Genomic DNA, 14127 nt, shown 5'->3' with positions numbered 1-14127 from the left:
TCGTTTATTTTGTGCCCTGGCACAAGCAGTCCGTTGTTTTCCGGACTGCAGTGACAGCAGGCACATTGATGTGCGCTGCTCACACTGCTGACTTCTCACTAGTGGAGAGGTTACTGCATGACCTAATGCCAGGTGAGCATTGTAGAGAAGGGAAATTCTTCCTTCTTACATCTCCCATGTGTCTGCTTTTTAAAGCACAAGACTCCGAGCGCTGTTGCGAATGAGGGGGCCCTATAGAATAGCGCACACTGCAAATTGTCACTTCTCTTTTTGAAAGTCAGGAGCAGCAACATTGTCATGGTGTCACTGGGACTTTAATTGGAAGCTTTTTCAATATTATATATAAGCCATAGTTGCTGCTTATTTATCTTATGCAACTAACAACCATTGACAAAGCCAATAGTCCTGACTTGTTGTAGGTATGGTGTTACTTGTAGCATATATCTGGATGCAATGACAGAAACAGCAAAATAAAAGTCGGGTGGCACACTATGCTAAGCACAGACTTGTAGCTAAATTGTTTTAAGCTACGCCCTTAATTACAGTGGTCACGCCCCTTTGAGTGACCCCCCAGTTGTTTAATCCCACTTAAAGCCCTGCATCCAACGCAAGCAAAGATGTGTGAATGTCTGTTACTTGCGTTGGCTCATTAAACCCAAAACTATTGAATTTTCCAATGCCTGTTTTTCCCCCAAGTTGCAGCCTTTAAAAAAAAACTCCGCCAGGACTCAAAACGCATGCCTGCTACTTTTGGTAATTCTTGTTTATTTTACTTTCTATTATTATTTCATTTTGTAAGTCGCAGTGATCTCTTGTGTATACCAAAACGTCTGATGTGTGCGGAGATCTACCCTTGGCTGCAGCATTAGGCGAGTCTGCAGCTGCTCAAATGTTGAAGTTGTTTTTTATTTACTCATATTGTTATTGTCGTTTCTCCTCCGAGCATTGCAGCTGGCACCTGCCCCCTGCGGGACTGTACCGTCCCTGTGCCTAACTTTAGCCTCGGCGCTGGGAAGCTTGGGACACCGGCGCCTCCGGGGCACGGGCTCCTTGGTTCTCACCCTCCCGGCCGGCCCGAGCGAAGCTTCTCCCGTGCCCGGTGGCGGCGGGGCCAGCCTCCGCTGTCACTCCCGGGGCGGGACTGGCAGCCGTCAGGTGACCGTCCGTGCCACGTTTTCCCAGGCTGAGAGGGTGGCGAGCCCGCCGCTGCCGGGGGAGGCGGAGCAGCAGCGCAACCGAGGCGGGGGCACTCTGACAGGGGGAAGGGCCGCCCTGGGGTCGGAGGGCAGCGGCTGGAGAGGGCGGGAGAGGACAGGGACCAGTTGCTGCCGCGGATCTGTGCAAAGTTTGCTCAGCAGGAGGGGGTGGGCAGAGCACGCCCGGAGCGCCAGCCCTGCACACTGCCATCGCTCACGATCCCCGCCAGGGCTTCTGGATACAAAGTTACTTTTTTGTTGCCTTTCTGTTTTCACCGATCTTGGAGTGAGGGGCGTGGATCGGCGCTCCATCTGGAAGCAGCTGCTCGGGACGGAGGGCCCTTCCTTCCCCGGCTGGGTGTGCTGGGCTCCGGCGAAAGTGCGGGACAAAGCCGCCGGCAGCAGGTAGGCGCAGAGAGCCGGGAAATAATTCACGAGGCGGGGGATCGGGTTCCAACAGCACCGGGGCTCAGCACCGACAGGTAGAGGGGGGAGAGGATTGAGAATAAAGGCGAATCTGTATTGTGATCTTACTGTGTTCACCCTATGCATTTCATACCCTAAAGGCTGCGTAGACCTCACGGTGTCCTAAATCGTCTGTTTGTAGACACATCCTTGTTAGTTTAATTGTTATGTTTGTTGTACTTTATCACGCGAAGTGCAAAACTACAAGCTGCAGGATGCGGTGCACGGCACAACTTTAGATGTCAGGCATAATGTGTGTTGAACTAAAGTACTGAGTTATTTGCTTTTCTCACTCCCCCCGTCACATGCCTGTCTGGGATGGAACCGGGCACATTTTGCAAACTGTTCTTGTGGTCTGTTCGATTTTCAGCATTTTACGAGTTACCAGTGTCTTAAGAATAAGGTCTTGCTCTAGTGCGTTCCACCCGGAACCCCGTGTTTTTAAGCTCTGATGATTCCAGCGTGTTGTGTGAGTGGAGATGACAAGGAGAGACAATCCCACTCGCCTGTGCCGGCCCAGGTCGTGCAGTGCCACACACATGGGCAGGAGGGCGGGGCCAGGCCCATCCATCTCAAGTGTGGGCTCCGGGCTGCAGGTGCCCTCTGCATGCGCAGGTCTGCCCGAGGATTACATATTAAGAGGCCAGGCCCCGGGGGAGGGAGTGGGTTTGTAATCGGGAACTAAACCCAGCAGTGTTTATGGGGCGGCGCATTCCTGCGAGTCACCAGCCGTGAGGCTGCGAGTTTTTCCCAGGGCACACCAGCGGCGCATTGACTGGGCTGGGGACGTGCGCCAGTCTGTTGTTTTTGCCTAATTCCCTCAGCCACAATCTTCTCATCCAGCGCTCGCCTTCATTTTTCTTGTCATTTTCCCATAAAATCCAGGCCAGGGTTACTCTTGTCATTGTCAGGGGAGAGGTTGTGGCATTAGAGCCAGAGCTGCCGACTTCGGAGCTGGGGAACCAGTTTGGAGTCTCGGCGTCGGCTCAGCAGCCTGTGATTCTGGGCAAATCAATTAATCTCTTGTGCCTAACAAAAAATGAATGTGTCCCTGTCTAACGTGACTGGTGCTCGTGTAAAGCGCTACAATACCTTCGCGTCGAGTTCGCGCTATATAAATCTGCAACAACATCAAAAAACAATTGTGCCTGGCTCCGCCGAGTTGTAAAATACATAGCAATATTGACATCCTTTAACTTGCAGAAACTGTGCTGTGGAACATTTCACAAGTAATATCCGATGCAGTCGGAAAGGATCTTTGCTGAAAGGGACGCGCGTTTCCTCTGCACAAACTGAGAAAAAGTGGGAGGTGTCCCGCAGGCCCATCAGAAGCGACCTTTCATTTTTTGATCGCGCGGAGCCCTCTGCCTTCATGGGAGGACGCATGAAGAAACCTCAAAATAGATTGAAGATCCGGGGGGTGTTGTCCGGAGACCTCCGCTCTTACTGGCGATGGGGCGGGCCTCTCACGCTTTGTTGCTGTGAGCCAGCCGCCCCTCAAGCCGTTTTGGTGTGTGTATCTTCAAGCACGCGATTTAGTGACAGCGGGGGGAGGGGAGGATCCCTAAATTAAAAAGAGCACTCGCCCCTACCGCACTACACTTTGATGTCTTCCCAGGGTGAAGCTGCCAAGAAACCCGCAAAACGTAGAGTTGGGGTGGGGAGGGGGGAGGGGGGGTCATCACAGATTCCTTCTTTGAAGAACAGGGGTCAGCTGAGATTTTACAGTGCTTGAATTCACTGGCACAGTCGAAATGTGAACAACTGTATGGACTGGGCGCATTGTTATCCGCACATACTATTTTTTTTTCGTTACAGAGAACCGTGCATTGATTTAACCACTTTCCCAAGAGTACATTAAATGCTGAACTTTACCAAGGCATTTTGGACTCTCGTAAAAAAACTAGGGTTGGGCAGTAAATTCCGTTTCGCTCGCGGAATTTGGTTAATTTCGCGTTCCACGGAGAATGTGAAATTGCCCCAAAAATCTGCGTTCCGCGACTTCGTGAAATTTTTGCTTGTTCACGTTCTCAAAATGCGTGTTCGCGAGATATTTTCCCCTGAAGCACGCAAACAGCAATTGCTAACAGGAAAAAAGCATTGCAAACAAGCAATTTCGCGTGTTCGTGGAATTTCTGCCCGTTCGCAGAGATTTTTTACCGTTTTGCAGAGATTTGAGTAACGCAATTACGCAAATTACGCCCACCCCTAAAAAAAACTAGTTAAAATTGCCTGGAACTTGACGTAAGTTCCATCAGTTCTGCGGTGCAGTGAGGCTGCAACTCCTTGATGGTAACCAAAACTTATATGTTGGTGATTGGATCCCAATGTGAGAAAAGCAAGAGATTTATTATTAATAGCAGGATTATCAGCAAGTTTTCTTTGTATCCATACCTGGAAATACCTTTTAACGATAGACTCACCTGGGGTACTTTGAAAGCTGGCAGCCAGGGTAGCCACATTAGCAAGGAGTACAGAGGTGGTCTTCGGTTTTGCAGCAAGAACGAGTAGCAGGCCTATGAAAGAGTTGGTAACAATCTGCAAGGCTAAGTGCTGTCCCGGTGCCACCAGTGGGGGCTGGTGTGTGGGGCTTCTGCGGCCAACCTGGGCTGGGGAAGGTGGAAAATGGTTTTATAAAAAGGCTGCTAGATGTCCCTCTAACTTTACTAGCAACTATGTATGTCATTCTGACATTGGGCTAGGGTACCTACACATCACTGTGAAGTTGCAACCGCTTTTGCTGTGCTTGAAAATTTTGACCAAAGAGGAAATCTCACCAAATCGTTTAATTATAGCGTACTGTCTTAAATTGGAAAAGGGCTTAAAAATACCTCGGAACACATTCATATATAAGATCTGTAATCAACTGGATCTAAGTGAATTTATTAGACGTCAATGTAACTTCTCTGCTAGTTTTTCTGGATCATTGACAGTTAAACACTTAAAACATACAAGCGCACATCAGTGCTCCTACTAGGGGAGCCAATTTCCAACTTAACACACTTAAGAAAATCAAACGTTCCCCCCGCACCCCTCCCAAAGACCTCATGTCGGCAGTTCAATCCCTGATTATCTCTAGATTGGAATATGGGCTGGTTACCCTTGTTGGACTTCCCAAAGCTAGCTTGGCCCCACTCAGAGCTACCCTGAACGCATCGGCTAGACTCATAACGGGCTCGAGAAAGTATGAACGCATTTCCCCAGACCGTCTGCAACTAAATTGGCTATCTATTGAACCCAGAATCAGACTCAAGGTAGCTTGCAATAAAGCCATACACTACAACACCCCGTACTACCTGGCAAATAAGCTTGAACTTTCGGGCTCCAGCCGAAACCTTAGAAGTATGTCCACCCTTCTCTTGAAACCTCCAAGATTAAAAAAGAAAGATCTTACAACTGTGCATTCACTGGTCTTGCTCCGAGAATCTGGAACTCACTGCCATCTGAGATCAGATCCAATCATTCCACTACATCCTTTAAAAAACGGATAAAACGTCTACTCCTGAATGAACGTTAACACCATCATCCTGTGATCATGCTCTTGTTCTTATTAATACCCAATTCTTGTTCTACTACACTGAGGCGTTTTATTGTATGCTTTTACGTTATTTTTATCTAGTCCTCTATAATGATGCACTTTATTGTGAAACCTTTTTTTTAATTTTTATTCTATTTTAAACTTACATTTTAAATATTTTCAGTGTCATGCTTTATGGTTGTAAAAAAACAAATAACACATTTTTGTATTCTAGTCCTCTATGGCTCCTTAACCCCTTAAGCGCTGCCGTCGGCCAATGGCCGACAGCAACGCTACCTCCCCAGTGCTGCCGTCGGCCATTGGGCGACGGCATTCCACCAGCGCTCGGAAACGCCCGCACCGCGGCGGAATTACCGCCACGGTTAACGGGTTAATTGGTGATCTCGCTCTTGTTTTTTTGTTTAAATTTCCCTGATTCGTATTGCACTTCTCTGGTGCATATTATTTTATGATGTTTTGCTCTTGGTGTTCTAGTGCACCGTTTATACCCCAACTCCTAACCTGACCATTTTCCATTACGTTGCAACTTCACCCACTTTCACATTGTATTTGTACCCTTGCTTGAGCCAACTCTGTACAGCGCTCTGATACCCCTTTAGGTCTTGTTTGCGCTTTATAAAACTATTCAAATAAATAAATACAATTGATCAAACTGTTTTTAGACATATGTGAGGAGGAGAGAATGTCCAAAAATGCAAGAATGCCCACTGTCACTGGCCATGCACAAATGCGCACTGGTCTTGGCATCAAGCCTTATTTAATATGGGTCAATAACCTACAGCATAGATTCTTGACAACTAGACTATGGTTGAACACTTTTCACTTCCTTGTTGCACACTGCAGACAGGGTATGTTTGCTGCTAATTTGCCTGTCTATCCATGTGATGGTCGCTCGCAACAAAGCACACTGCACTTTATCCTTTTCTGAAAATTGTATTCCTCTTTAAGAAAAACGCTTAGTTTACCTTTTCTGGAGAAGGCACATTTTAGTTTCTACAGACATTGTCAACAGTATGGATATGTTTTGTAACTGCAGATTTTATACAACAATCTTTATGCACACGAGCCACAATTGTATCATGAAATGCTATTCTCGCTTGTTATATCTCAGTTTTATGGATTTATGATTTTATATCACGCTTCAATTTTTAGTATTGTTTCGAATGTATTTTTGTGTGATTTTCTGTTTGGTGCTAGGCTTGGTGGCCCAAGGGTCTTGGCCTTACTCCAGACTCTAAGTGCAAAGTGAAAAACCTGGGTTTTCTGTTCGATTCTAAACTTACTCTTGACAGCCAAGTAGCTTGTGTGGCTGGGAAATGGTTTGTCACTCTTTAGACAGTGGCCAAAATCATGGATCTTCTTCCTTTATGTACCAGGAAAAAATTGTTCAGGCTCTTGTTATGTCCAAGTTGAACTACTGTAACATACTTTACAAAATTAATTTCAGAGAGTGTAGAATGCAGTTGCATGTCTTCTGCTTAAACATCCAAGACAGGCACCTGCAGGTCCTGCCTTGGAGGATCTTCATTGGCTGCCTTTGAGGAAAACAGTCCCCTTTAAAGCTATGTGCTTTTACCATAGGATTTGTAATGGCAGGGGCCCACCTTAACTTTTTCTGTAAATTAAATCTTACCAACTCAGTAGAAGACTTAGATCATCAGATGCTGCACTGGCAAAAGTGTTGGTAATAAAGAGAGCATGCTTGGGTGGTCCTTCCTTTTGTCCTCCGGGCCTTAAACCTGTAGAACACTCTGCCTCTCCAACTGATACAAGAACTGATTGAGAAAATCTTTAGGAAGAAACTCAAAACATGGCTGTTTAGGCTAGCCTAACTCCGGGCTTTTCTGTTTATCCCGTATCTACCTTTTTTTTCTGTTCAGGTTTCTCTCTCATTCATTTCCCCTATCGCATATGCACCAGATAGGGCAATCCTAGTGCGGGGACGCTCCGTTAGGAGCGACCATTTACACTTTAAAAAAATCTTAACTAACTCAATCTTTTTTTTAATTCAAATCTTTTTTATTGAGGAATAGGGATGAAAATAAAGACAATACAGTAAATCTTCCAAGGAACAAATGGATAAAATGTTGGCACAATGACACTTACAATAATCAAAGTCAAGTCAGAGAGAGAAAAGAGAAGAAAAGGGGGGAGAAAGAAAGAGAGGAAACAAGAGAGAGAAGAGAAAGAGAAGAGAAGAGAAAGGACAGGCGTATCCACAGAGCAATATTAGTCGGTTTACCCAGACCTGGTTCTTTGTACACGCAACAGGAAATATACAGTGAGCATACACAGTTAAACACACCAAATTCTATATAGAGTCTACGTAAGCAAGCTGGCCATTGAGATGTGCATCATGGGGGTTCAAAATGGGAGGATGACGCATCCAGGGAGACCCAGAGTTTGTTGTTCGAAGGCTTCCACGTGGCTGACTGTAGCGCAGGATTGTCCGCCCCTCTTAAGAAGGAAAGCCATTCTAGCCACATTTTAAAGTTGACTTCAGCAAAGTTTTTCCATTTATAAAGTATGACCTTGCACGCCAATGTCAACATGATATCAAGCAATTGTCTGTCATGAATGTCCGGCAATTGTGTTTCTAGAGGACCCAAAATGACATATATAAATTCCTGGGCAGGCGTGATACCAAATACTTGTTGAATATATGTGAATATTTTACTCCAAAATGGTTTTAAAAGGGGACAGTTAAAAAGCATGTGTGCCAAGTCACCAGGTGCCTTTTGGCAGTTCCAACAGTTGGGCGTATCCCTCAGTTTACATTTAAACAATTTCTGGGGGGTCCAGAACACTCTGTTCAACAACATATACTTTGTTTGACATAGAATCGGGGAAACCTTGTTTGTTAATGCGGTGTTGTGTATCACCTCCCAATCTATCGCTATACCTGTGGAGTTAGGCTCCGATTCCCACTTATTTTCGGTCAACCTATGTGGCTTCTTGGGCAGGGGAAGGAGCAGTTTATATATTCTGGATACAAAATGGTCAGCATGGTATAGTATTCGGAGACGGGTCACCAGCCAAGGCAATTCTGTAGTGAGGGGACATTTGGAGATAGCGGCTTTCAGTTTCAGGAATTGGTAGAATTCTATGGGTGGTAAATTAAATTTCTCTTGTAGTGTCGAAAAGGGTAGGGGCCTGCCATTTTCATAAAGGTCATTCACTATATGTATACCCTTTGCAGCCCACACCTCCCAGTAAAGGGTCTTTCCCTCTATCCGGAGCATAGGGTTATGCCATAATGAGAGTAGGGTAGATCTTTTAATCACCGAAGCAGTTTTATGGGACTGGTCAAGTCGGAGGAGTGCTCTTCCTGTATTTAGTAGAATGTATTTAGAGTGAGGTACATGGGCCAAGTCCATGGTGAGGAGAGCCGAGAGGGCTGCCTGTGCCATTAACGACCTTTCGATAGTTAGCCACACTGGAGTATAGGATGTAGCATCGACCAGCCAAAGGGCCCCTTGCTTACATTGGAAGGCTGTTTGGTAGTTCCTGAACGAGGGCAGGCCCAGGCCGCCCTTTTCTTTTGCTAGTTGCAGCTTTTTTAGTGATATCCTGGCTTTTTTCCCTCGCCATAGGAACTCTCAAAACAACCTGTCTACCTTCTTGATGAATTCGTCCGAGAAAGTCATGGGGAGCATGCAGGCTAGGTAGTTAACTAGAGGCGTGCACATCATTTTAAGGGTCTCAACCCTACCCCACCAGGACAAAAATTTTGGTGACCAGCTATCTAGCAGAGTGGATATCTTTTTTAACGTTAGGTCTTCATTCAATTTCAGGGTCGTAATCAAGTCCTTCTCAAAATCTAAGCCCAAATATTTAAAAGCTTTTGGTTGCCAAGTGAGGCCAGATGAGCCCAGAATTTCTTTACCCCCGATGTTGTTTAGCAACTTAACTTCTGTTTTGTCCTTATTCAGTTTATATCCTGAAACTCTGGAGAACCCCTCAATTGTGTCCATTAAGGCCGGGATAGCCTCGTCGGCTTTTTCCGTCAATATCAGCACATCGTCGGCATATGCAGTCAATTTTACCATGCAGTCATCAAATGGAATACCAGCAATGGCTTCATTATGTCTAATATGCCAGAAAAAGGGTTCTATTGCTAGTAAGAACAGAGATGGTGATAATGGGCATCCTTGTCTCGTCCCCTGTTTCAAGCAAAAAGAAGAAGAGAAGGAGCCACCCGCTCTGACCTTAGCAGTAGGGCCGGCATACAAAGCCATTACAAGTTTAGTAAACGTTTCACCTAGGTTGAAGTTGTGTAGAACTGCCTCAAGGAAGGACCAATCTACCTTGTCGAAGGCTTTTTCCGCATCCAGTGTGACAGCTACCGTGGGAGTATTCAGAAGTTTTGCTTTTTCTAGGGCATGGGCTAGTACTCTGGTGTTATCACTAGACAGTCTATGTTTTAAGAAACCCGCTTGAGATGGGTGTACGAGGGTAGGAAGGACTGTCTGTAAACGGGCTGATAAAATCATGGCTAGTATCTTACAATCTAGATTAATCAGGGAAATCGGCCTATAATTTTTTGGTAACGATGGGTCTTTGCCGTCCTTGGGCAGAACTGCAATAGTCGCTTCTGCTAATGTGCCCTTCACCTCCCCTGACTCCGTGAAAGAGGTTCAGAAGAGGTTTAACCAAATCTGATGTAAAGCTCTTATAGAATTTGGCTGTAAAGCCACCCGGGCTCGGAGCTTTCCCACATTTCAACCTCCTGATCGCTTTTTCCACCTCATTGGCCGAGATCGGCTCATTAAGACTGAGTTGTTCTTCAGGCTTTAGCTTTGGCAGAACACACTCCTGTAGATATTCCTGAATTTTGTCTTCAGCCACCAACTCATTTTTAGCGTATAAGCCCTCGTAGAAGTCTTTAAAGACCTCAGTTATTTTTTTGGGGGTCCGAATGAAGAACTCCCGCAGAGTCTCTGATAACATTAATAGCATTCTTTTGCACCTTGAATTTTAAGTATGCTGCCAGGCTCTTACCGGCTTTGTTAGATTCGCAGAGCTTAAACCTTCGCTTTCTGTCCAGCCACACCCCCGCCCTTTCGCTCACTAGCTTATTATATTCGTATTTTCTGTTGGTCATAATATTGAGTGTCTCCCGGTCCCTTGTCATTTGATGTTTGCTCTCCAGGATAGCTATCTCAGCCTCTAACCTTTCCAGCTTTGCATTGCAATCTCTGTTCATTGCTGAGCGAATTTTGATGCACACACCCCTTATTGTACTTTTCAAAGCCTCCCATCGCACTAGGTCTGAGGTGTCCCCCCTCGCGTTCATCTCCAAATAGGATCTAATAGCTGTTAGAATTTCAGTTCTATATTGTTCTTTGTGTAAGATTTCCTCATTTAGTCTCCAGGACGTTTGTTTAGGGGACGGTTTGATGTTTCTGATGGACAGGGATATGCATGAATGGTCTGACAGTACCCTTGGCTCAATTGATGTATCCTCTATTCTCGCAATGCCATTTTGTGTAATGAAGATGTAATCAATGCGCGAGAACGAATCGTGTGGGGAGAGTAGAATGTGTAGTCCCTATCAGTAGGGTGCTGTATTCTCCATGCATCAATTAAATGAAATTGTTGACATAATTTGAGAAAGGCATTATGTGATTTGTTCGGTTTGAATACACACTTCGAATCTCTATCTAAGGCCGGGTCAAATAGGAGATTAAAATCACCTCCAATTATTTGAACCGCTGTATCAGGTATCGTTGCAATCTGTTTGACTAAGCCCTGCCAAAATTCTAAGTCATTAGCGTTAGGTGCTTAGACATTAGTGACAAAGAATTCCGTGTTGTCTCTAGAAAGTTTCACCGTGACCCAGCGCCCCTTTTCATCTGATTCGGAAGACAGCAATTCTACCTTGGACTTTTTTGACAATAAAACCAGAACTCCATTCTTTTTACCAAGTGCGCTAGAACCTACAACCTCCGAATAAAACTTGTTGCGCAGAGTGTAGAATTGTTTAGCATCTAGTTTAGTCTCTTGCAACAGGACAATGTCCCCCTTCTGTCTGCGCACATAGTCTAATATCTTCTGTTTTTTAACGGGCTGATTCAGACCTTTAACATTCAAAGACAGAATCTTTAGTCGGTCAAGTGAGGTTGTCCCAAGTGGAGTGGAAAGCGTTGCATGTGACATTTATAATAGTGTATGTATCATGATTGCTACATGAGGTCCAATGAAAAACATGTTACATGGCGCATTATGCAAAGAACACACAGTTTTGCTCCATATGATGTGAAACGGGCGGAAACTATGAGCAGACATTTGGGCGCCCAGGGACAGAGCACGACTGGTCTGAATGTAGGTATACAAATACAACATATGCATGATACAACTTGTCCAATCAAGAGCAAGAAGATAGATCAGAAGAAAAAGGAATAGCAATGAAAAGAGAAGAGAAAGAAGAAAGAAGAAGGAAGAAAAAAGAAAAAGAAAAAATACAAACCATAATACACAACACCCATCCCCCCCCAATCCCCCACATCCCCCCACCCCACCCTCCCCAACTGTAGTACAGAAGCATGGCGACGTTGAGGAAAACCGCAGTAACCCTCCCGTCTAAACTAGTCGTGTATAGACATTGGAACAGCTATGCACAATGCAAAATGCATATAAACACAACTCAAGCAGTGGAACATTGGAATGGTGTATCAGAATCAGCATTAAATCAATAACGCGCTCCCACTGTATAATCTAGATAGACCAACAAATAATCTTAAGCATCCACTAAATTCTAACTATCGAACGATAAGTAGAGAGTACAACAAGGACCATTGGAAGGTATTATAGCATCATATCCTTCATTTAAGGCCCGTAATGGCTAGTAGGTTATAGGTCTATACAACAATGGTAGGTAACCCAAGTAGAAACAATAAATTGCGAGTAACATTTCCTTAAGCAGAGAGTCTCAGCATGATCGGTATAAAATCCGATCAACTCCGAACCACCCCACCAGTGACCTGGATGCTGGATTTAGTCAGCTCAATTCAGGAGATTAAATCGATAGCCATAGATCAACACCAGATCGAAACTAGAGAATTAAAGTAAAGAAACTTCCATGACTTTAGCTCAAACCCTTACACCAATTTTCGAAGTACCATAAAACTTCCAGTGCTGGATGGCGCCCATGGACTGGAGACCTTCCCCTATAGGCACCTTGCAATAGACAAGCCCATAGGCTTGTAGAATTAACAGAGCAGAGATGACTTAATGAAAGCACTAAAACTTGGACGTGGTCATTTGTATCCTGAAGCTGAGGCCGAAGCTGCTAGACTGTCTGGGTTATTAGTCTCCATGTCGCGTTCCATATCTCGTTCTTCCACGTCTTCAAGCATGCGTTTGAGCTTCCTAGGGTCCGTGAAGTAGTGAGACGATCCACGTATTGTCACCCTGTACTTCGCTGGGCCCGCAAAACCAAATTGATATCCCTTCACTGATAGTTGTGGATGTAGGGCAAGAAAGGCCTTCCTTATTTCTACAGTCTCCTTACTGTAGTCTTGAGAAATATAGACTTTGGTGTCCTTCCACAGAATATGATTGTGTTTCCATACGAAGGCAAGGATTTCCTCCACATGTTGGTAGCGCAACGGTTTACATACGATGGGCCTTGGTCCTCTCTGCGCTTTAGTGATCCTCCCTGGTACTCTATGTGCTCTGTCAAATTCAAGAGGGTTGGTAAAAGTCAGGTTTGTGGCTTTAGTAAACCAGGACTCCAAGAACCGAATGCATGATCCCTCCGACTCTTCGGACCCTTCCGGAATTCCAAAAATGCGTAGGTTCCCCCTCCTATTCCTGTCCTCCAACTCGGCCAATCATCTAGCTGTCTGGTCAGAGGAGATGTGTAGGTGTTTCAGAGCCGTTGAAGTTTTAACCTCGATGTCTTCCAGGCGGCTGATCCGGGATTCTGTTTCTGTTAGGCGCGCATTGGTATCTCGGATATCTTGACGGATTGCCACCACTTCTTCTTTAGTGACCTTGGCTAGGTCTTTCACTTCGTCTAGCCTATTCAATATCATATCAAGTGCGTCCGGGGTAACTTTCTTTGGCTTATTTGGTGATCCCGGGTTCGAGTGATCCGATTTAAGTCTTTTAAGGGTACCTTGGTCTTTGGTATCCATCCTGATTACTAGAACTTTCTCTGAGTAGTTAGTATCGTGGAGTAGAATATACAACCGAAGACCATACAAGAGGATAGCCAGCTAGATCTCAGTACACTGGGAGCACTTCATAGAAAGAATTTCAGGTACAGGGCACCACATGTATACATCAAAAGGCGCACGTGGTGTGTACAATGACTTTGAAAAACTCACTGCAAGGACAACACTGTCATTGAAGGGTACACCGCATGTGGGTTGCTGTGTAGTAAGAAGAGAGCTGAGTTGTAGGCACTTGTCAGCATTCGGGGGCAGCACTGGTATAGTAGGGAGCCGAATGTCGTTTGGTGGCAAGCAATCCAGGCATTCAGCGCAGCAGCTTCAAACCCTCATCATCAAACTGGCAGCCATTATGAGCAGAGCACTGATCGAGCGTTTTTGGTGAGTTCATACAGTCTAATGGCCGACATTGCAGGCATGCACCTTAGTTACATTAGTTTCTCATGTCAAAAATAGAAATGAGCGCAAATTTTCCCCATATTGTAGTGGTAGGTGCCAGAGTCGCTCCCCTGATGTTACATGCAGGCTAAATTGGGTAGATTTAATGGGGAGAGCCACTTTGCCTCAGTTCCAGATCATTACCGAGTGGCGGCCGTCATCTTGGTTAAGGCGGAGGAAGCCCCCGGCATGGCCGATCGTACTGTACTCACGCGACCGGCGAATCTGCCTTCCGTTCAGGTGAGCGCTCCTTTGTGGACTCTTTCCTTCTGTCCCAGGTCCCCTCGTTATGTCTGGTCACTGCATCGCTGCG

At 45.5% G+C, this 14127-nt stretch overlaps 1 protein-coding gene across 3 annotated transcripts in view; it reads left to right on the top strand.

Annotated features, from left to right (window-relative positions):
• Positions 1-1342: 1342 nt before the first annotated feature.
• The window catches only part of UTRN (utrophin), a 1497630-nt gene continuing 1484845 nt past the window's right edge, over positions 1343-14127 (top strand). For 2 of the 3 annotated variants that reach the window (XM_086927281.1, XM_086927284.1), the window contains exon 1: positions 1343-1601. The gene's annotated coding sequence lies outside the window, so the exon portion shown is untranslated. The remainder of the gene's footprint in view (positions 1602-14127) is intronic. The other variant, XM_086927282.1, reaches the window with a different exon arrangement.

The sequence above is a fragment of the Lissotriton vulgaris genome, chromosome 6, assembly GCF_964263255.1.
Source record: "Lissotriton vulgaris chromosome 6, aLisVul1.2, whole genome shotgun sequence".
NCBI classification, from domain to species: Eukaryota; Metazoa; Chordata; class Amphibia; order Caudata; family Salamandridae; genus Lissotriton; species Lissotriton vulgaris.
This window is presented reverse-complemented; position numbering and strand designations above follow the sequence as displayed.